The 24,997-nt window shown below is 36.6% G+C and overlaps 1 long non-coding RNA gene across 1 annotated transcript in view; it reads right to left on the bottom strand.

The window, feature by feature from the left end:
• The window catches only part of LOC116523042, a 56,052-nt gene that overhangs the window by 20,738 nt on the left and 10,317 nt on the right, over positions 1-24,997 (bottom strand). Inside the window, exon 2 of the long non-coding RNA XR_004257025.1 lies at positions 20,244-20,345. This is a non-coding gene — a long non-coding RNA (uncharacterized LOC116523042). The remainder of the gene's footprint in view (positions 1-20,243; positions 20,346-24,997) is intronic.

Below are 24,997 nucleotides of genomic sequence, written 5' to 3'. Positions count from 1 at the left end.
TTTAATTCTGAGCAGCTGATTGGTTGTCTTGCTGTTTAGCCGTTTGACCACACTGTACACAAGACATATATAAGCTAAAGTGGAATAGGAAATGAAAATCCTGCTGCTGATGTTACCTAGTTTGATAACGAAATGTTCAGAAGCTAAATTGAACCAAGCTTGAGAGCAAATCACTGCCAAAATATCTCTAGCTTGTTTATATAATCCTTCTATTTATACCGGAACTTGCTCTGGAGATGGATCTTTGGTTTGACTTTGGTTTCTGTGGATTTTTCTGGCATATGACCCTGTCTTTGGAACTGTGTCTAGCCAATATTTATTGTTACCCAGGCAAGAATTGTGCCCTGCCTTGATTTATAACTGTTCAGGAATGCTTACATCTCTGTATTTACTGTAATTGACAATTTAAAAAATCAATTAAATCTCACAGATTTGTAAATTGCTTTCTATTTTCTGTCAAAGCTTTAAATAGGGTGGGTGATGTCCTGTAACAAGAGCTGATCTTTAAACTATATAGAACAGCACCATAAAGTGGAGAGAAATTTCATAGAAAGCAAAGTCTAGTCTTCAATGTCCTCTATGGTGTCAACATCTTCTGTGAGGACCTAGCATGACTGGATTAATCTTAAATAAAGTGCTGAGCAAATTGAATCACTACATAAAACAGGAGGCCTCCAAAACAATGGAGGGTGTACCAGGATGTATTCGGCAGCAGGTGCAGCTAGTCACTGTAGATGGCTTGAGATAATTGACTGAGTCAAGGCATAAACTGAATTATTATAAGTAAACCTAGCTATTGATCAGGTCAATTGCCTTATAGGCAGTTTAGATTTAACTGTTAGCAATGGAAAGAGGAAGATATTTTTAAGAGCTAATACTGTATATACTCGAGTATAAGCCTAGTTTTTCAGCCCACTTTTGGGCTGAAAAAGCCGCCTCGGCTTATACTCGAGTCAGTGAAAAATTTGCCCGAAATGGAAGAGAAAAAGGGGCGGGGCCATGCCGCTGGGTGACACTCGTGAATGGCCCAGTGCCCCTGTGAGTTTCCCCTCCCTCTGTGTCAGTTTGCCGCGCAGCGCGCACCGCACCATACCCCCTCCTCACGTTCTAATGTAATGCAGGGCTGTCTTACGATTCCCCTTCCTCCCCCTCCTGCCGCTCTGCAACGATGTCCCACCTCCTCCTTGTTATGGCAAGCAGCCACATAGTGATGTCCCACCTCTGGTACAGTGATCCAATGATAGGAATCACTGTGCCGTGTGTCATAGGAGGCGGGACATCGCTCCCGCGGCTGCACGGGACATCATCATCAGCGGGACATCAGCATCATGAGGTGAGTGAAGTATTTCATTGAATACACCGCTAGTTTACTGTTTTTCTTTGAAATAAATATTCAAAAACATTATTGGTATCTATTTTTATTTTTGAAATTTACCGGTAGCTGCTGCATTTCCCACCCTAGGCTTATACTCGAGTCAATAACTTTTCCAGTTTTTTTGTGGTAAAATTAGGTGCCTCGGCTTATATTCGGGTCGGCCTATACTCGAGTATATACGGTAGTTAAAAACAAGTTTGCACAAGACTTACATACTTAAAAGAAATTAAATGATTTCTAACTTTAGGAGCAGAGAGGGGGGAATAAAATTAGCCATCTTAGGGAGAAGATAGAAAAGGAAATTATTATTTTAAGTACTTATAAATTTATAGACAAAAATATATAGTGACAGAGTTGCTAGACAGTTATTCAAGGAAAGGGAGAGTGTATGGTTAATCATAATAATGCAATTTTCTACATTCTGGGAAAAGAGGGCAGATAAAAGCAGGTTATCCATCCAAACAAAGTCTGCACTATGGGTCTTGTTTATTCCTGGTTTTAATCAAGTGGAAAGACTTCTTACTGGTCTGAAGAATCTCATAGGGAGATGAGTTTAAACGTTAACAGTTGAGCAATATTTAATGGGCACAAAAAGGAGATTGATTTTAGGGGGAAATAATTCTGCCTACATCATAAAATATCTGATTCTTTTGCATGCTAAAAATGTAAGATCCACAAAAGTTAAAACAAGAAGAGAACTTTGGCCACATGAATTAGTATTGTGTGAATAGGTGAGATATTTATATTCCAAATTCCTATGGTCAATCTGAATCTAAATTGGATATTTTGCCATTTCAATGAGATATCAGTGCTATGAAACTTTTTTAATGTTCGAAAATTCCTTGTTAAAGGATCTTTTTCGTTGAAAAGGTTCCCCAGAAGAGAATGTATAGGAAGGAAGCTTCTCTCAGATTCTAGAACAAATAAAGTCAGAAAGCAGCTTTTACAATATCTGGATGACAAAGGATGGACTGAGAAATAAGTGCCTTTGTAAGTAAAATAATTTACTCTGAGGTCAGCAATATAGAGCCGAGGTGGTGCAGTGGTTAAATGCAGCACTGCAGGCTACTTCAGCTGACTGCAGTTCTGCAGTTCGGCTGTTCAAATCTCATCGGCTCAAGGTTGACTCAGCCTTCCATCCTTCTGAGGTGGGTAAAATGAGGACCCGGACTGTTGTTGGGGGCAATATGCTGACTCTGTAAACCGCTTAGAGAGGGCTGAAAGCCCTATGAAGCGGTATATAAGTCTAACTGCTATTGCTATTGCTAATATGGTTGAGAGCAAAATTAGAAAAATAAATGAATATAGGCAAAGTCCAAACAATGTTCTTCTCCCTCTCCAAAAAAGCACGCACACAATAGCTGAAACATATAAATTGCTTTCGACAAAATGTAATATTTGTTTATTTGTTTGTTTATTTTTTAGACATATGAATGATGTTACATTAGCCAGGAGATTACAATGCCAATACAAAGTAGTAGTTTGACTGCCTGATAGCCTGTTCAGTTCATGCTTGGGTGCTTTCCAAGGTGCACCAGAGGTTGAGCCAGCTAGAAAAAAAGACGAATGGCATTCTGCAGCATTATTCAGGACCTTCTCCCTTCACCAAAGTCACCTTGCAAATGGGTGTAACATTTGGCAAGGTCCAATACCAGTAACTTTCTGATTGTCTGCACAAAGCACTAACTCATCTTCTCATTCAGGTGGTACCTATTTATATACTCACATAGAACATGCTTTCAAACTGCTAGGTGGGCAAAAGCTGAGACAAATGACAGGAGCTCATCCCTCCATGTGGCACTAAGATTCTTTAAACCACAGAGCCACCACATCTCTAGTAGCTCATATAATTCAATACAATAGATTAAAACATTTTACGTAGTAGTAAAAAGTTTGTTTTATTTAATAGATTGTAATAATCAAGAATTTCTAAATTTGTTTCAGTGTGGAAAGCAGGATAAATAATCAAACAATCCAAGTGATCTCCCCCACCCCCAAAAAAAAATCGGTCAAAAGGTCATGAAAAACATGCAACCTTCATAAATCAAGAAGGCTGAGAGATTGGACACTAACAAGTATTAAAGGAAGTTGAATATTTGAGACCCTATTTCAGGAGAATCCAACTGCAAACTTCCCAAGAGCTAATACAGTAAAATTATGTGCTTTTTCTTAACTGTTTCAAGAGCTTGAATGTGGGAGGAAGATGGTAGCCATTTTCATGCTTATTGAATTCAGAAGCCAGTAATAAATGAACTACACATAGAAAATCATCCTGTAAGCAAAAATATAACCATGCGAATGAGGAGGTAGAAGAGTAGGCTATACCTCATTGATAAACTTTTAGACTGTGCTATTTTTGTAATGGGCAATAGTATTCTGAAGGAAACTAGGCATCATAAATGAGACTGAAATCAGGATTGCATTTGCAGAGATGGAAAAACAAGTCGACACCAAATGAAGATGAAATAATAAGAAAGATTCTGGACTGTGCTAAGATGGACAAGTTAACAAAAGAAATCCAAGGAAAGGAAGAGATAGAATATTATCTGGTATGATAAAAATGGTACGGGTGGCTGGAGGAAACAAACAAAGATTAAAGATAAGAACCTAAGAAAGATAAAAATTACAAACTAAGGATAAATATTACATATACAAAAGAGGGACAAAGTTTGCTGGAGCTAAACAGCCAAAATATAGATAGATAAGTAAAAGATAATGAAACAAGAGGATTAAAAATGGTAAAATTCAAGGGAAATGTATTAGGAGGGAAAATATTGTATATAAAAACATACTGATTTAAAACTGCTATAAGAAGGAACATAAGGTTCCTGTGTGTTGTATAAATGTAATCTATGTCTTTGTCTTTGTGTGTTTAAAAAAAAATGAGATTGATATCGTGTTTCCCCGAAAATATTTTTTTGACCCACGAAATATGGCCTTGGGCTTATCAAAGGGAAGGGATTGTTTTTGGGTTGCCGGGCAGCTGCTCCCTTGCGACCGAAGAGCCGGGCACAGCCTCAGGGTCGAATAGCTGTGTTGTGCTGTCGCAGCAGCAACAGAACAGCCATGAGGTGACCACATTCGTGAGCAGCCACCCAGCAACCCCCTTTCCAGCCGGGCACAGCGCCGCTGACTGAGTACCTGGAAGGCACCAAGCAATGCGAGCACCTGTTCCCTGAGGGAGAGAGGGAGGGAGGGAGAGAGAGAGAAATACAGTAGGGAGAGAGAGAGAGTAGGTAGGTAGGTACCTACCTGTAGAACATGTTCTGGAGAAGGAAATCGCTGACAATCTGTAGCACCTAAGATTTGTTTCTGCCGGCATAGAACTTGATCAATGTAATTCTCATCAATAAGTTAAAGAGCTTTCCAAAAGGGGGAAAGTTTTTGCACTCTGCAACACCCCCCCCCCCCGAAATGGCCCATTTTTCACAAAAATGGGCCCGTATTTTGCCAAAGATTTTTGCATACATAGACTTAAGGAGTGCTGCTGGGGCAGGGGTGCAAAAAACGAGCCTGCTTTTTGCTCATTTCTGCCCTCCCCAGCCCCCAGGAGCTCTCTGAAAGCCTCCATAAGGATATGCATGGCCATTTTGGTGAAGGAGGCGGGGCTTTGGGAGGCAAAAAATGCTGTAATCAGTGTATAAGACACACCCAGATTTTCAGCCTCTTTTTTAAGAAAAAAAGATGTGTCTTAGACTCAGAAAAATACAGTAATTGTAACATCATCAGTGGCCTCTGTTTAATTTTAGAATTGGACGGTAGGCTCTTACCATGCTATTGAGAGTAGCCCATCTGTTTTAAGAGTCAGAGACATCTCTTCTATGTCTCTTTAATGTTTCAATCTGGCCTGTATAAATTTCATCATATATACCTGGATTATAATTGTAGATTCAGACATTATTCAATGTGGATATGCTCTATATGAATAATCCAGTTTATGAATGCTAACAAAAGTATCTCTAGAGCTATATATTTCTATGAATGACTATATTCTCTTAATGTGTATAAAAAGCTATGCCTAGATGTTTTAATAGCATTTCTCTTAGATGCTTAGATAGAGCCAAGGTGGCTCAGTGGTTAAACTGAGCAGTTCTGCAGTTCGGCTGTTCAAATCTCACCGGCTCAGGGTGGACTCAGCCTTCCATCCTTCCGAGGTGGGTAAAATGAGGACCCAGACTGTTGTTGGGGGCAATATGCTAACTCTGTAAACCGCTTAGAGAGGGCTGAAAGCCCTATGAAGCGGTATATAAGTCTAACTGCTATTGCTATACTTATTGGGGGGGGGGGAGACCTTCTGCTGTTAATAATTATTTGGAAAATATGAGATGTTTAAATTATGCAATAAATTCTTATCCAAACATTCTGAACACAATTCCTAAGTCTAAATGGCAACCCCTTCCCCACAACAGCCCCTTGAATTGTTCGCCGCCCTGAGTCCTCTCGGAGAAGGGCGGCATACAAATAATAAAATACAAATACAAATACAACAATTAAGCTCTAATAAATATATCCAGAGAAATATTTATAGATAATGTTGGAAAAGTTGTTAAGCAAGACTTTGAGAAACAAAAGTTTTTTTATCACATATTGAATGCAGATATTTCACAGCATACATTTTATTATGTTCACTAAAAAAATGTATGCTTTAAATCCATGAGTTTTCTGTGAAACCCTTCATTTGCTTGAAATTGTATTATCCACTTATCTTAAGAGTCTTAATAAGTTTTTTATACAGGCAAGTATTACTAAAAATTATACTCTTTTCAAACAATTCCCAACTACAAAATTGCTGAAAAGCAGATTTCAATTACTATGCTCTACATTCCCCCTTAATCTGTACCCCCAATGTACCTTGAAAATTGAGTTTTAGCAACATCATAAAATAGACAGATTGTCATGAGGGAAATCTGCAGTAAAAGGTCTGAAGTGTGAGGTAGCTGGAAGCCAGAAAAGCAGAATGACCACTCCAAGATTCTTTAGGGCCAGGAATAAGAAAAATACAATGCCAATCTTGAGCAAATTAGAAACTCATAAGTTTCAGATGCCACATAGCTTTGTCTAGATATAAAACTTTCCCTAGTATTTATGTGAGGTATGATTATTTGCATTTCAAGTGCCCCCTTTCCCACAACAGTTTCAGTCCCTTAAAAGTGTCAGTTGCCAATCTGAAATGTCAAAGTCTGGAATATATTACTTTCCCAGGCTATCAGTATTCTTAATATGCTTACTTACAATTATAATGACCAGAAATAGAATTTCTTGTACTTGGCATTCTGCCACTATAGCATTCAAGATAGGCAATACAAGAAGGAAGTAATCAAGGGAGGGATATATATTTGGATATGTTTAAGGCTGGATACATTCCAGATATTCTGGTGGTTGAAACTAGAGATTTTAAAGATCATGGAAATATTATGGTATGTTCTGCCATTTTCTTCATGTAGTAGATTGAGTTACAGTTAATTTTTTGATTGCATGTTCACACAGTAGCTTAATATGAATTTTTATTTTTGCAAAAGAAGGGGGTTGTAACAGGTGTTCTTAAAATTATACCTAGAGGTGCTATGAACAAAGCTAATGCTTCTTTGTTCATCATGTACTCGAACATAAACAAAACTTAACGTTCTCAGAGCAAGATAAATGTATATTAAGAGACAGGTATTATAATTATGAATCCTGGCACTATTGTTACCTTTTTTCTCTTTCACGTCTCTCTGTATGTATTTTGTAATAATTTTTCATCAATTGATGTTAGTCATGCCAAACCTTTTTCCTACAGGTTTTCTCTTAAGACTCATTCTCTTTGACCAACAAACAGTAGACCCCCAAGCTATATGAGTTTGGAGGATCGTTGCCTACCCTAGATCAACACTGCAAATAGAGTCCTGAAGAATTAAATTATTTTAGAATTATATTTTAAATTATATTTTAAAAATGGAATACACAAGACAATCTGAATTAAACAATGAAGAGATTTCAGAAAGAAAAACATTATTTACAAAATGACCTTATTGGTTAAGTCTTATCACTGGCTGACATATAGAATGGGTGAACTTATTCCTTCAAGAAAATGTTCAGCCTACCTACTCGTTGGCTAGCACACAATGTGATCTCCCCCACTATAAGCCCCATGGTAAAAATAAAATATCTTGCTCCTGTTTACTTAAGAGATGACCAAGAAATATGTGACTTTTTAGAGAATTCTCTTTCCAGCAGCCTGCAATTTCCTTGGCTTTCTATGCTTCAATATATTTCAATTGAGCTTTTTCAAATTAGGAAGTATGGAAATCCAAGAGCTTCTGAGTGAATGAGAGGTATGAGACAGAGGAAAGATCAGTCCACCAAAAGCTCAACAGAAATTCTGAAACATTTTTCAAGTTTTAAAGAATCTCCACTTTTAGAGAAGAAAAAAAAACTTTTTTGAAAAATTGCAAGACAATTTCAGCAAATTATTCATAGTAATGTTAGTAATAATTTTCAAATCTGGAAGAGAATAGATTAATTCTCAGTATACCAACCATTTGGGAGATCAACATCTGGGATGATGGAACACATGAAACTAATATGTGTAATTTCATTGATCAATCCTCAGTAAATCACCATGGCTCAGTATTTAATTCTCTTACCCTATCCCTTTCAGGATGGACAGCATCAAGATATACTATAAGAATATAGAACATTGCTTTCTACTGAGTTATGTTTAATAATCCATTGTTAAACACCAATTAATTATAAGATTTCAAGGATAAATTTTCCAACTGTATTTAGGATTACCAAGATTTGACTATGGAACTGTTGGCATCAAAATATGTCTTTTTCGAAACACGAATCTTATATTTAAGTTCTGAATGGATGTTAACTAATAACAGATGAGTTAATACTTGCTATAAATGAAATAAAATGTGTTGGAGACTGAATACAGAGGACAAAGGTAGAGTGAACCTGCCTACATTGCATTTAACTTCCCAGAGGCTGGTGGGAGGAGCTGCTGGCTGTGAGTGGGGATGACTGTGAGGGAGTGCAGAGGACAAAGGTAGTGTCCTTATGGTGCACGGATCATATAACTATAAACCAAAAATAGTAATAATACATTCAGGGTTAGTGCACTTGAGATTGTGATTTTAAGGAATTCAGGAAAAATGGCATATGGACAACTGTGGGATCTGGCAGGGTAAGAGCTGTAAACCACAAACACAAAGCTTTCACTATGTCTCAATATAACAGATACAGTGCCCTTGCTTAATAGACCTTAATAGGAACACTAAAGTCAGAGGTCAAGGTAGTTGTGATAATGATAACTCAAATAAGGGGGTCATGGTTTCAGATGAAGAATTTACTTTGGAAACGGGGAAGTGTGAATCAGGTATTACACATCAGTCACACAGGCTGAGGAAGATATCCAAAAAGTCAAGCCACCTCCTGGTTGGTGATTCAATTGTAAGCGATGTAAATTTAGGAAAGGATATGGAGGTTTTGAAAGAGATGACAGGTGTCTGCCAGGTGCTATTGCCTGCAGAGTCAAGATGTGTATTCTTAAGGAAGTTAAGAATGGCAGTAAGGGGGAGAAAGGGGCTAACATCACAATGGCACAACATGCAATCCTGGTGCTCCAAGATCACAGTCTATATTTCTGCCGCTGGGTGGTCCATTTGGACCTAAACTGTCCTGCAGAGATGGAGATTGAGAAGGGTACCTCCTGCTGATCTCAGGGACACCGCAAAGTCTCTGAAAGATCCAGAAATAGCCTTTTTTTCTGGTGACAGAAACGCAGCTAATGAAGCTGCTGAAGTTGGGACAGCTCCGGAATGGAAAGAAAGCGAAAGGAGAAAATGGGTTGAATTGGTGAGGAAATTTTATTATTAGAAAAAGAGACTACCCCCAAAAAATAAGTTAAATTAAAATTGAAGATAGAAGACTGTAAGTAGCGAAATTAATCTATATTAAACTTAGTGTGTTATCCTGTTTCTAATTTTTTTCATGGATGGAATTTTTGCAAAGACTCCCTATTTTTTAAACTGAATGGATTAATTTTTCTTCTTTTTTCACTTTTGTTTACACTTATGGATTAAATAAATTTTCCTTCTTTTTTATAACATTTGATTGAATTGATTGGATTGTTTTTGATCTTCATTTAAGGATTTTTTTCTCTCTTAACGTTGGAATATAAAGAAGATAAAAAGAAGGATTATAAAGAGGGTTGTAACAATAGGAGGAAAAGCAGTTACACTGCCACTTAAAGGCTGGAGGCTGGATACATTGTTTTTTCTTCTTTCTCTTTGATCACTTGAGATTCAAGGTTCTTTCAGTTCATTTACTGACAGTGAGAGTAGGAAGAGGACAAGTTGTTTTTACAGGTGCTTTTTGGGAGTTCTATCACTAGCTAGTGGAGGGGAGACAACATTTTGACTTGAAAGTTAATAAATAAAGATGTTTGAAGTTTATTAAAATAGCCTTGAATCCTATGGTGGCAGTACCTGCAAAATTGGAAGAATGGCTCAGCAGGAAAAAGAAACTGTAACATTGCAAATGATTATGTTTGAAATTCAAAATCTATTAGTTGTGACAGAGAGAATTGAAATGAGATTGGAAAATATCAAATACAAAACAGAAAAATTTGATGGAAAAATTGAGGATGTTTATCAATGATGGAAAGAACAGATGGTGGGTTTCAAGCTTTTATAAGATACGAAAGGAACAACATGTTGCGAAGAGAAGTTCATACAAGATTTATTAAGAAAGTAACTAGAATATTAATGCTACAAATGGAAATAGATATAAGACTGCACTATTACTGGAAAGATACAGGTTGATGCAATGAAAATGTATAATAAAAACTAAACTAAATTTAGTTTACTAGTAGTATGTATAAAATGAAGTGCCAATAGCTATAGTTAAATAATGATTAATAATGAATGAATGAATGAATGAATGAATGAATGAATATATATATATATATATATATATATATATATATATATATATATATATATATATATATATATAGAGAGAGAGAGAGAGAGAGAGAGAGAGAGAGAGAGAGAGGTTAGTTTGATAATATGAAATTTTATATAAACAAGACATGGAGAATATGAGAGGAGGTTTAAAAGCTTTATCTAGAATATGTTATAAAGATGTATTGCGATTGGATGATTTTATAGAATGTTATCATATAATCCTATTCTAGATTTTGAATATTATATATAAAAGGATGTAAAAACAATTATAATCAAATTAAGGTTGATATAATAATCATTATATACATGAATTTATGTGAATTTAAAATATGCAATTTGATATGAAAAGCAGGGGATGACTATGGAAGAGATGCATAGAAATACTGTAACCAACTGACGGTCAGGCCTGCAATTATATCCCCTTTAGGATCTTTGGCCTGACACACTTTCTCTTATTTCATTATGCTGTTTCATTAGTATAGTTGATGGGAGAGGGGAATAGAAAGGAGTAGGATTGTGGAATGTGTTGTTGTCATTCTTTTCTAGAAGATCAAGGTCATCTTTTGTCTCCGCACTTTTACAACTGACCGGAAGCAGCTGGGTGGAGATGCCAGCGTGGAAGAAGATTGGACCATGTAATGGATTTGTGGGTGTCGGGACAAGATCATGAACTTTTAACTGGGTGGAATCCCAGGAAGCTCTTTAGAATTGGGATTTCACAGATGTGCTAAGATGTCTGCTTTATTAAATTGAAACTTTAAGGATCGTTTTGCCTTGGACTCTGATTTAATTCTACATGATACTTGAAACGCTGACATTATCCCAATTCTCTCTTCAAAATAAATCACCAGCAACCCCCTCACGGGGCTGAGGAGGTTGCTGTTTCCCAATGCTGACTGACCCGTCAGTGTAAAATATCAGCGAACAATTATGAGAAAGCCTTTTGAGATAAGAAGCTGAGATGTGACGCCTCTCTTCAAATCTTCAAAGGTGAAGGAGTTTCTCTTTTAAAATTTATTGCTTCTGGCAAGAAGTCCAGCCTGTGGGGGCTGGAAAGGAGGGGAAGAAGCTTATTCTCAATGCAACTAGAGGATGGCCAGAAGATCTGATGAATGGAGACCCTCACGCAGTCATCTCCGATGGGCTTCCAGGACCATTTTGGACAACTAAACGTGAGTGCATGCTCCCCCTCCTTCCCCCCAGCCAAGGCTTGGAAAAAAACCTGGAATGGAGATTTTGACTCCTTCCAAATGGGGATAAATTAAATGAGCCAATACCCTGCAACTGAGTTGAAGACAGAATCCCTATCAAGATGGGATTTTCAACCCAGCCAGCAAGAACGGATTTGGCCAGCATCTTTCACTTGCCAGCCACCGGAAATTGGGCTGCAGCTTGTGAATGAAGCACCACTAAATTGGACTTTCTTCCCAGACTATGGATGGATAAGATGCCAGTGGGCACCTCCTGGGCCATCAACATGGGAAAGTCCTCCAAGCCAGCAGAGGGGCCCTTGGCATATAAAACCCCTAGCCAGCCATCATTGGTTGAACTGCAACCTGTGAATCAGGCAACCTTGGGATGGGTCTTAATTCCAGGTCATGGATGGAAGGGATTCCAATTGGTACTTGCCCTTCCTCAGTAGATGGCACCATGGCAGATAACTGGGCAGTGACCAACTGAGGGATTGACCTCCCCACCGGTTCCAGTCTCCTCTGCAGTGCCCCAACAAGTTCTTACCCAACCTTCCTACAGAAAAAGGTTCTCAACAATGGAAGAAGGGATTACCAAGGGGCAAGCTATATAATGGATGGTGGAAAAATGTGATGAGGCGATTCCTAAGTTTAGAAATGTTCCCTTCCTTGGGGGGGGGGGCAATAAGATGCCACCTTTGCTGTCAACTTGGCTACAAAGCATCAGAGTACTTGGCTCCAGCCCCATTGCCACAAACGTGCACACCAACCGCCCCAGCGGTAAAGACAAGGCCCAGATGCCACCACAAAAGAGTCATCTTGGCCAACAACATCTAGAAGAGGATCCCCAACTTAAGGTGATGAAGAGTCCTACCAAGGGGAAGGCCTCAGAGAAGGAAAAGGGTCAACAACCTCTGGAAGAGGATCCACAACTTAAGGTGACAAAGAGTCCTACCAAGGGGGAGACCTCGGAGGAGGAAAATACTGAAGATGACCCAATGGTGAATGCAACCATCCACCCCTTCGCCTTCCAAGTCAATCTCCAAGTGCCTGAAATGAGGTTTGAGGGGGAAGTTGAAGCAGTTGTGAGCACCAGTTGCGCTCGATGCTTAATCAGCATCTCGATTGTCAAGCAACTAGGCATAAGAACAAGACCTCTAGCCTGTCCCATTCAGGTTGAACAGGCAGATGGAATGCTAATTTGAAGGGCCTAAACCACGCTAGTAACTGAACTTGTGAAGTTACAAGTGGGCCGCCACTGCGAGCTTCTCAGATTCATTGTGCCTCCAGAGATGTCAGAGAAAATAATCTTGGGGTTTGCATGGCTTGACAAGTGGAAGCCTACGATAAAGTGGGAAGATAGTGGTAGGAAATTGATGATTGTGGTTGAGCCGCTACCACCGGTGGAGGAAAAGGGCCAGCCAGGGATGATTGAATCCAAGAGCCCAAAATCTGCAGCAGAGACAAAAACCCCAGCTGTCCAACAAGTACCCAAAAACTTGTTGGGGATACTAACTAGCATGTTAGTAATAAAAGCCCGGATAAGCTGATGACAGATATGAAATTGGCACTCCCAACAGACCAGTGGCTCAACAACAACCAGGAAATCCTAACAATGGAAAATGGATTAGCCTGGAAGGGGTCCAAACTGTACATCCCCGTGGAGTTGAGCCTGGAAGTTCTACAACGAAGCCATGAGGCGGAACTAGATTGGATAGCGTTTTGGATTCCTAAAAACGCTCCACTTCTCCAGGCATCAATTTTGGTGGCTAAAGATGAATCAGAGGTGGAAGATTACATAAAAAGCTGTGCTACTTGCACAACAATGAAACCACTGCCGGAGAAGTCCCCAGACTGCTACAACGAGTAGCCAGCCCTAACCGACCATGGGAAGAGGTCGCAATGGACTTCATCGTGGGACTCCCAGAAAGCAGTGGGAATAGAGTAATCTGGACAGTCATTGACTTGGTTTCCAAGCAGGTGCACTTCATCACTTGCCCAGAGTTGCCGTCCACAAAGAAATTAGCGAAAATGTTTGTGAAACACATTTATCGCCTGCACGGATTACCCAAGAGGATCATTTCAGACCACGGAATCCAGTTCACAGCCACGTTCTGGAGAGAGGTCCTGAGATCCATTGGGTCCACACAAGAACTGAGCTCAGAGGTTCATCCCAGCATGAACTGCACAGCAGAAAGAGCCAATGCAGTGAAGGAACAATACATCCGGTGTTATGTGGACTATCAGCAAGACAACTGGTCAGACTTGCTACCTTCGCCAAAGTGGCGTACAACAATGCAGTTCATAGCAGCACTGGATTTACTCCTTTCCAGATTACCAGTGGCATGGAACTTGTTCCCATGCCTGAGCTGTCTAGAGAACCTCCCTCCTCCATGTCTTTGAATTAATGGATGGACATTATAGCAATAGCAGTTAGACTTATATACCGCTTCATAGGGCTTTCAGCCCTCTCTAAGCGGTTTACAGAGTCAGCATATTGCCCCCACAGTTTGGGTCCTCATTTCACCCACCTCGGAAGGATGGAAGGCTGAGTCAACTTTGAGCTGGTGAGATTAGAACCGCCGAACTGCAGATAACAGTCAGTTGAAGTGGCCTGCAGTACTGCACCCTAACCACTGCGCCACCTTGGCTCTTTGACATTCTAAAGAAAGGATGGGAGAATACAAAGAAGGCTCTAGCAGATGCAGCAGAAGCCTACAAGAAGCAAGCTGAGAAACACTGCTCGCTTCCATGTGGGGGACAAAGATTTTTTGTCTACCAAATACATAAGATTAGGAATGCCTAGCAAGGAATTTGGTCCAAAATTTCTAGGTCCATTCCCAATAGTGAAGATAGTTAACCCAGTTACAGTTCAACTCAGTCTACCCAGAAGTCTAGGGAAAATTGACCCAGAATTTTATTGTAGCTTGTTGAAACCAGTAATTGGGTCTAGCATAAGAACATACACCCAAGCTTTCTCTCCTCCTGTAGTGATAGAAGGGGAACTACAATCTGAGGTGGAAAAGATTGTAGACTCCAGGCTGAATAGGGGTCACTTACAGTATTTAGTGCAATGGAAGGGTTACCCTTTGTCTGAAGCCACTTGGGTGAAAAGCTGGAACTTAAAAGTGGAGAAGTTAGTAAAACAATTCCATGAGAAGTTTCCCAATAAGCCAAAGGTCCCCGGGGGGGGGGGGAGAGGTGGTTAATTGTGTTATGCTAACTTTTATGTTATTCTCTTTTCAGGAAATGTTTTTTTTTCTTTTCTGAGGAGAGGCCGCCGGTCAGGCCTGCAATTATATCCCTTTTAGGATCTTTGGCCTGACACACTTTCTCTTATTTTATTATGCTGTTTCATTAGTATAGTTGATGGGAGAGGGGAATAGAAAGGAGTAGGATTGTGGAATGTGTTGTTGTCATTCTTTTCTAGAAGATCAAGGTCATCTTTTGTCTCCGCACTTTTACAACTGACCGGAAGCAGCTGGGTGGAGATGCCAGTGTGGAAGAAGATTGGACCATGTGATGGATTTGTGGGTGTGGGGACAAGGTAATGAACTTTTAACTGGATGGAATCCCAGGATGGAAGATCCTTGATCTTCTTTAGAATTGGGATTTCACAGATGTGCTAAGATGTCTGCTTTATTAAATTGAAACTTTAAGGATCGTTTTGCCTTGGACTCTGATTTAATTTTACATGATACTTGGAACACTGACACTGACACACTTTCTACAATTTGTAATGGAAGATTTTTTTATTTTTATGTTTGTTTGTCCTTGTTAAAAAATAAATAATTGTTTATAAAAAAAAAAAGAATGCCAGTAAGGACTGTGATGTGTATGCTATTATACAATACATCTTGGCACAAATAATGAGTCCCAAAAAGATGTACTTTATGTGCACAATGATTTCCAGAGTTGGCAGTATGAACTTAGTAGTATAGGTTGTAGGCTTATCTTTTCAGAGGTTTTTACTAGTATATAAGGAACAAAAAGGGAAAGACCAGTGTGTAGCAGAGTTTAATGTGTGGCTAAAGGAGTAAAAGGAAAGGCTTTGGTTTTATTAGTCATAATGCCTGCGGCTGGTCCAATGAAAAACTGTACAAAAGAGATGGTTTGCATCCATCAAAGAAGGGGACTGAGTTACTTGGCATTAAATTCACAGATTTTCTGGATAAACATTTAAATTGAACAGCAGGGACAGATAATTAATTGATACAAAACATTTATATAAGTATAAGTAAGTATAATCTTTATTGTCATTGTATTTAAATACAACGAAATTGGGTGTATCCCCATCAATCTAAAATGAATAGGGTTATCAGTGCATGTAACATAGATCTTTGTGCAGATAAAATTATCAACCTTGCTGTCAAGCAAAACCATGTGCACTAATCAAACAGAAGGCAAGAAAGTAGGGGCAGTCAGACACAACACAGGTTATGTAGACATTAAACATAGGGTCAATCAAAATGGACTCAACTGTCTATACACCAATGCACAGAGTATGAGGAATAAACAGGTGAATTAGTAATTCAAGTAAATGAAGTCAGATATGATATGGTTGCCATTACGAAAACCTTGTGGGATGAAACCCACAAATGGAACATACAGCTAGAGAGATTCTGGAAAAGATAATCAAGCAACGAATCAGCAAACACCTAGAAGCAAACAAAGTAATAACCAAAAGCCAATATAGGTTCATCAGATCATGCCAGACTAATCTTATTGGATCCTTTGACAAAGTGACAAAATTAGTGGACCAGAGGAATACTGTCAATATAATTTACTTGGACTTCAGTAAGGCATTTGATAAACTAGATCATAACCTACTGCTAGATAAAGTAGAAAAATGTGAGTTAGACAGCATCACCACCAGATGGATTTGTAACTAAAACTATTCTCCAAATCACCTGAAGGTAGGACAAGAAGCTATGGATGGAAACAAATCTAGGATAGAAGCAACTTAGAACTAATGAGAAATTTCCTAACAATTAATTAATCAGCAGAACAACTTGTCTCCAGAAGTTGTGAATGCTCCACCATTGGAAGTTTTTAAGAAGATGTTGGATAATCATTTGTCTCAAGTGGTGTACGGGTTTCTGGAAGTTGCACTAGAAGACCTCCAAGGTCCATTCCAACTCTGTTATTCTATATACTACATAAGCTTGCATTCATGAAAACTTGGATATAAGATTAAGAGCACTTCTATCAAGGTTTATATCCTCCCTAAAAGAGCTATAAATAAAATGCTAACCAAACACTGACTAAAAATGTGGAACAAAGATAAACTGAAGATTCCTTATTGCTTAGATTAATGCTACTATTCAGTATCATGAATTTCTATTTTCTAATTAATCATTCTCAATAAACTGTGACCACTTAGTAAATTACTCAGAAAATTCAAAGCAAAAAATATGATATCTCTAGTGAGTCCCATTATTACAGTAGATATACTTATTTCTTACAAATGTCTTTGGGGTGGGGGTGGGGAGATGGAAATGTGTTGGTGTTTATTACATGAAGCAAGAGTTGTATAAGATAGTAATATGTCATGTTGGTTACATTTTCTAATGAAAAATGTAAATATGTGGAGATATTTGTTATGTGCTATTTCTCATACTTTTCAAGTTCCTAGTAAAATAACCCTTAATGGCATGTAAAATAACTCTTGGTGGTTAACCTTGTTAATTCAGACAAGTTACGAAGCATGACATTAGCAAAAGAACTGTGTCATTTACTTTAAAACCAGAGAGGAAGAAGATAAAGAGATTTAAAGGTAATCTACATGAGTTATCCAGAGATTAAAAAGGAATTTTTGAGGCAAGAAAAGTGAGCACTGTGGGTTTGATATTATGGAGTAGAGGTGTATCATAGCTTGTTTTCATTTGTTTAATGTTACTTATATGTTTTTATTTATCCCTATCACTTTGAAAGGTAGCATAAGAATATCTAAAATAAACATCAACAAAAAACAAGAATATTTTGAATGTCTTAATATTTATTTTATTGGTTATCATTTTTACATCCTTTTTGCTTACAATGTTGAGTCAATCACTATATCTTAGCCTGTTTCAAAAGGTTATCCAGGATTCCTTGTTCAAATGAAGACCTAATCTTGGATTTGTTCGGTTCTAGTCCAAAACTTCAACAACTAGTTCTGTTATATAAATAAAAATATATAGTTTGGAAATGCATTCCTACTTAGTTCCATCTATAAAAGATAGCTAATAGCAATCTGAAAAAATCATTATTTTCAGAGAATTAAAATAATTTTAAGAGAAAAACCTTAGGTGAATTCTCAAAAAGTGAGGACTGAGGTATTCATGGTCACAGAATGCAGACTACAGAAAAGCAGAGTTTAGAAGTAGTAGCCTTGAAAAGGATAATTACTAACACACAAAATTGATAGGGGTCTCAGTTTAGTGTATGAGTCACAATGTTAACGTTCTCATTAACACATTATAATTTTACTTTTTATCTCCAAAGATATCTACTGCCCAAAGATTGAAGATAGACCTTCTTTCACTTAACAATATCTGTATGGTACATTCACACAAGCTTAAAATGGAACTGTATGTTTATTACAAAAGAACACTATAAATTTCACATTGCCTTGTTTGAGTTTCAGGACTAATGTGGGCATTGTGATAGCAACTAAAAGGGAAAAAAGTATAAGCAAGAGAATAATATTTAACACTTTGTTTATCTCTTCTTTCCCTGCAAAAATTCTTTCAAAGGTTATTTGTTTGCTTTGTTCTTTGACAAACTAAACTTGAAAACAACTCTGATGTGACAATACATCCGCAGAAAAAGGGACATTTGGAGAAAATGTTGGTAAACCCAGATTTGCAAATACATGTTCATACCTTTAAATTGTATAATGTTGGTTATAATTTTGAAAATATCTTGGCATTCCTCTGATGCCAGAGATTTACAAAAGCTGATCTAACCCATATGAAAATATATGGAAGTTCTTATTTTTTATTTCCAGCATGAAACCTTATTTTAAAAATACAAACTAGCTGAACTGTTAAGGGGTCAAGACAACTACGAATTACTATGCAAACTATATAAGAGGACAGTCTATTTAAAGTATTAATATTCTTATCAGTAACAAAGGTTGACATGTAGTAAAAATGTTTTACATGTTTCTTTGGACGTTTGTTTTCTATTTCAACTACTTCCAAATTTTGCTTATCTTTGTAAGACATTTGACCAACTCATAGCCCATGAGCCACAGATAGTAGTTAGCTGCTTTTTACATATGTGGCCTGGTAACTTTTAGATCCAACACTCATTTTCCCCCATTGCCCATTACTTTCAATGAAGACTAGATTGCTATACTTCCAGTGCTGTAAATAGAAGAGAAACATTAACCTGATTAGAGTCAATATAGATTTTTTTCCCCTGAAATAATTCTTTATACAGTCTGGGATACAACTAATAATGTGCAGTTTCCATTATTGTAAAATAAATAAGACACAAATTTAGCATTCATTGGACTAAATGGTTCATAAGGAGATTTATAAAATGAGATTTGAACTTGGCTTTGGCCAAAAATTAAGTTCCCATTGTATGTAATTCTTCAGCCTCAAGAACAGAAGCTAAATTATAATAGTCACTTCATATTTTTTAGAACTTTTTTCAAATGCTCACAATTACACAATATTTCTCTTTTTGGTAATGATTCAGCAATTTCCAAGGGGCTGGATACTGAAATCAGTTATCCCAACATTTAAGAGATTTTAAAAAAGGGCTTTTTCATGCCAGATGTAATCGTTTGAAGCAAATTAGAAAGTACAGAAAATTACCCTTGAAAATAACTTTAGGGTAATTGTGGAGAACCACACCCTCTTTTCACACCTTTTAAAATTTGAGTTATCACTGCAAATAATGCTACAATAGTAGTAACCTTGAGGGCAAATACTTGAAAGTGAGCCCATTAGCAAGACTATATTACACATTGTACAATGTCCCTTGATGTAAAGAAACCACCAAGAAGATTGAGTCAAGATAAATATTATGAATAACTTTACAGCCTGAGGAATGAACAGCAAAATTAATTCAATGTATTCAAATTTAAATAAAATTAATTTTGTTAAGAAACTGTAGCTGAACTAGATTATTTTGACTTTTTGAATAAAAAAGCATGATACATTTCTTCCATTTAAATTATTTCCACAAGTGGAAAACCCTTACTAATTGCATTTTCCAAGTACCCCCTCACAACTGTTCTAGGTGTACAAACTTCACATGTTAAACCAGATTTGGATATTCTATATTAGCAAACTGTGTATTTAAACAAAATGATAAAACTGACAGATCAGCATGCATCATTAGATTGGGTTTTTAAGTCCAATGTCTGTAACTGCCAGAGATCACATATTCAAGTCTTCTCAGCGATGCCCCGCCCCCTTAGATCAGTGTTTCTCAACCTTAACAACTTTAAGATTTGTGGATTACAATTCCCAGAATCTCCTATTTTCAAAGAATTGTAGCTTTGCAGAACAGCATATGGAGATGACTAAAGATCTGCTGCTCAAATAAGTGATACATTAAAATGTTCTTGCTGTATTGATTATACTATTGATATTCTAGATTTAAAGTTTAAGTTAATTGAAAGCCATTTGAAGCCATCAGAAATAGTTATATATAAGCCAAAATGATAAAATAAATACATAAATAATCTTCATAGTAATGGATGTCCAAGATGGAAATACTTACTGATTGCAGTGTGTTCATGGTGAATTCATCCTTTAAATTCTTTTCCACAAGTTCTGGCCACATGGTCAAATTCTATCACAGTTGCTTCCATCATTTGCTTATCTGAAACAATTAACAGGTGAGAATGGGGCAGTCTGTAGACAAACAGAACAAAACCCTTTTTATCCTATGGTATTTTCTGAGGCTATCTGAACTTGGAGTATTAACTGGAAAATTTTGATGTAGTGTTGTAAAAGTGCTATCTGGATTCTATCCTGCTTATCTTTTCTTTGATCAAAGCTTGGTAATGATTTTGGTAATGGTTGCACTGAATCACTGACATGTAGGAACAGGCTCGTCTACTTAAAAAGATAAACAACAAGATGTAAAAATTTTAAGTTAAAACTTGGAAGCTAGGAAACAAAACCTTCAATGTAGGTTACCAACTTTTCATTTAATAAGACTTGCAAAGGATTAATGCTGTACCAGCAGGATTTGAGGGGTTTTTAGTTACACAAATGATGATGTGGCCAGTTCTGTCCTTCAATAAATAAGGACAAGTCCCCAAGCTTAGCTCTATTAGTTGAAATAAAGTTTGCAAAATTAATATTAATATTAGTAGAATATAAAGATGCTGAGATATTCTGAATAAACGTAATTGAAATATTGCAGAAAAACCATGGTTGATAATGGTTTTGTTACGGGTAGATATATTTAATTTTTACAGCTCTTACCTTTAAGTATTATGTTCTCATAAATAAACTTTATCCCAAGTACCTGTAATTACTGCTCATGTTAATATTAATATACAGATACACAGAAAGGAGACTGTGTCCCTCAATATTTGTGCTGATAGAAATGCTAGAAGATCTCTATCATAACAATACTCCCTTGTTCCCAAGTTCATTATAGTCACTTATATTGTTACTGTAAATCTTTCTAATGCCCCCATTGCCTCACTACAAAGAACATTTTTATAATGAGGGGTGGGGTATTAAAAAAGCAAACTCCATTCTTTACTAAATTATATTTTTAGTATCAGCACCATGGTGATTAAATCATAATAAAGCCTTTTAAAAATCATGTGAACATTCATCTGTAGTAGGTATCTATGTAAAAGAAAGAAAGCTGCTTCAGGGCATTTGCTAAGCTTCTTTGCTTTGTCCATCAGTTTCTATTCTATGACCATCCTGAAAGATTTATGCTCCGTGTTTTGAGAGAGTGTTATTAAATAGCTTTGCAGAATTAAAAAAAAACATTAAAATTTAAATATAACTTTTTAAAATGTGTGTTGGACCTTTGTGTCGTTCGAAAGAGGTCAAGTTCAAGACACATATGAAAACACTACATCCAGGGAGACTACAAGAGAAAGACTATTAGCTTTGCTCTACTTTTCTCTACCATTCTTTGATAATAAAATGATGTTATGAGCAGCGAGAGCAGCAGTGGAAGGAGAAACAAAAAGTAGAGAGGATCCTATTGACATTTTAGTTCTGAGACAGCAAATATTTTACTGTGGAGTAAGTCCCATCATATTCATTGCTTCTTATTTCTGAAAAAAGAAATTTGGAGAAACAATTTTATTATTCAAATGGGTAAACATCTTTTAGCCGTTTTAAATTTTAATTCTATTTCACAATAATCTGTTGAGCAACATTATTGCCACGAATAGTAGGTATTTAAGAGATACTTAGTCTTTTTAAACTACAGCTCCCACAATTCCATGCTGTTATGGGCATGGGTGATATGAAATGAAATATTAAACATCTGGAGGATAATAGTCTATCTGAGAAGATATATTAACATGTCCAAAGATATTGCTTTCTTGAGCCAAGTAGTAATTACATTTCATGAATAGAGGGTTATGTAAGAATTTCAAAGCTGCAACTTTTCAACTATGTAATTGAGAATACATCTAAGTACTCAGTTACAACCATAGATAGTATATGCTTATCTTATTCTCCCTTCACACACACACCCCAACAATCTTCAGAAGCAAAAAGTTAATTGACAGGTTTGCTTAAAAGTGCTTTAGTACAATGGTTCTTCATCCCTTGGTAAGTTATTATTATGGGAAAAATGCTATATACAGTAACTGCTACAACAAATATTCTGAGTTACCCTGAACATTCAGTTTCTGTAGAAATCACATAGGCTCCATCCATATTTTTACACCTTATCCCACAGATAAAACTACTGACAAGGAAATCTGATTTTATATTGATTACTTAAATATTTTTGTGACATCACAAAAATAGAACAAAGGTAGTCCAGAAGTAATACCTATTCCAAAAAATTCTGCTAATTCATAAATTTATATAAGTACAACTCTAAGATTAATCTCCATATTGGGGTTAGGTTCAGGTTACTGTCTCACCCCAATAGGACTGGCCTGCGCCACTGGTAGAAAAGACAAACTGAGGGTCCCATCGGTCAAGAAATTCCCACTGGCGGGAAGGGCTTCCTCTGCCATGGTGCCTGGCTTTTGGAACATCTTACCCCCTGAAGTGAGATTGATGCCCATCCTTCTGCCTTCTGTAAGAGCCTGAATACCTGATATTTGACAGGCTTGAGGCCCCAATGGGGTTCTATCACACTGAAAGTGGTTAATGAAATAAGAGGCAATAACCCCCTCCACATATCCTGCTTCCTCTCCAACTTTTAATTATAATTTTATTCTATTGTAATTCTATTTAATTATAATGTTATTCTATTGGAAATTTTTATTGTTTTATAAATATTTATGTTTTATGGTTTTAATGGTTTTAATCCTGTAAGTCACCTAGAATCACTTCAAAATAAGCTAGACAGTAAGTAAAAATATAAAATAAAATAAAGTAAAATACAAACAAAACAAATAAAACATTCCTTGGTATTTCTTGAAGTTAGCATGGTGAATATGGCAAACACATGGTATTATTTGGATTCCCACAACTTTCTTTAGAAAATATAGTCTATAATTAAATTTCTAAGGAAATTCTCAGTCATCCAGGTCATGGTTGTCTCAAAGATACTTTTTGAAAATGTTGCCTTTTGAAAATGCACCTTTGAGATAGTTTGTTATTTCTTTTATTTATTTTTTATTGTTACATGTATTTCTGTTAGCTTAGGACTTTATATTACATATTTGTTATGTGTTGCTTTGGTACATTAGTCCTTTGAAGTCCTTTGAAGATCTGTTAACAAGACTCTCTGTGAGAAGCAATAGGCATTTCTTCTGACCACAGTATCAGAGATAGAATTAAATCCAACCAGGACTAGAATTGCATACCCTAGTTGCTTTCCAAATGAAAGCATACACGTCTTCACTAGTGCTAAAGTAAAATACCACTGCCATTCCAATTACTTTTGTACATGTAAAATGAAAGGATACCATATTGCTTTAGGTAGTAAATAGTTTTCCTAAGTGGCCCACATTCAGAATCATAATTTTGAAATATTTAATATAGTTGGATTTCAGTTAGTGACAATCTTGCTATCACAAAACAGTGAGTTTGTAACTTTGCGAGATGAGCTACTATTAAAAACAAGCCGTGAAATGCTCATTTCCTCCTTCCCTATCATTTTCCCAAACATTCTGAATGTACTACCGTACATTTCTCTATGTAATTTCCTGGAAGTAAACAGCATATATTTCATTTCATAGTAAAATCATCATCTCCTTCTCCTCTCAAAATATAATATTTGAGTAGTGATGTGTGATTCTGAAATTACTGTTGCCAGTTTCCCAACCAGATGAACATAAGCACAATGCACATATAAATCTTTGCAAATTAGTACCTCATAATTCATTATATACAGCAAGGTAATTTGGATGCAATTAGAGGAAAACTTCAGATAGGGAAAACTTGACTAGTTTTGTGAAATGGGAGACTAAGATTAATCAAAACGTGGCCCTAATTTTCAAATATATCCATATGCTTTCTTCCCACAAAATTAATACCTATCATCAACTATCTTAAAACACATTTTAATTCACAAACTAATAAGAGAGTTCTAATTCAAATAAATGTTTCATCCTAGAAATGCATTAAAAGCTTTGCAACTTTGGGTTGGGAAGAAAGAAGAGTTTTTCTTCAGGTGGCGTTCAACTTCCCTAAAACCCAGTAATTAAGACACAATCAGTCCAGCCATGTCAGAGGTTAAATGGACGATAAACTAAACTGATTTCGTGAAAAGATTTGCATGCACTTTGTAAATATAAATTTAGATTCATAAATCACAAATTTAAAAAACATACATCAAATAACATTTAATAGTGATTTAGATAGGCTTCAAAATAAAATATATTACCCAAACTTACATTGTTTGATATTTCAGAATAATTTTATCTTTTTCCATGGCACTATAAATGATGGACTCGGACAAAATTCAGATTAAAGTATATACAATGGACTTCAGTATGTACATGTATTCCTGTATATAGTTTTTCAGTTCTTATCTTAATATAGAAAAAGAGTCTCCACTTTGAAGATACTGATTTAAAAACAATGTTCCTTACTGGGAGTTTTCTAAATAAAAATACAATATTCTAATATTCTAACCTAACCTAAAATTCAATATGTCCATTCTTAGAATGTAATGTTAAACAAATGGGAAAAAACTCTGTTTATAGTCAAAACATTTCATAAGTTTAATAGAAACTTTTTGAAAATCATCATGGTATATAGAAGTTAAGATGCTGAACTAGAAACAAGGAAACTAGGTTGTAGTCCTGTGATGACAAACACATGTGGCATGTGTTGCCAGAGGTGGCACACAGAATCCTCTCGTGG

Source organism: Thamnophis elegans, chromosome Z (genome assembly GCF_009769535.1).
Source record: "Thamnophis elegans isolate rThaEle1 chromosome Z, rThaEle1.pri, whole genome shotgun sequence".
Lineage (NCBI taxonomy): Eukaryota > Metazoa > Chordata > Lepidosauria > Squamata > Colubridae > Thamnophis > Thamnophis elegans.
This window is presented reverse-complemented; position numbering and strand designations above follow the sequence as displayed.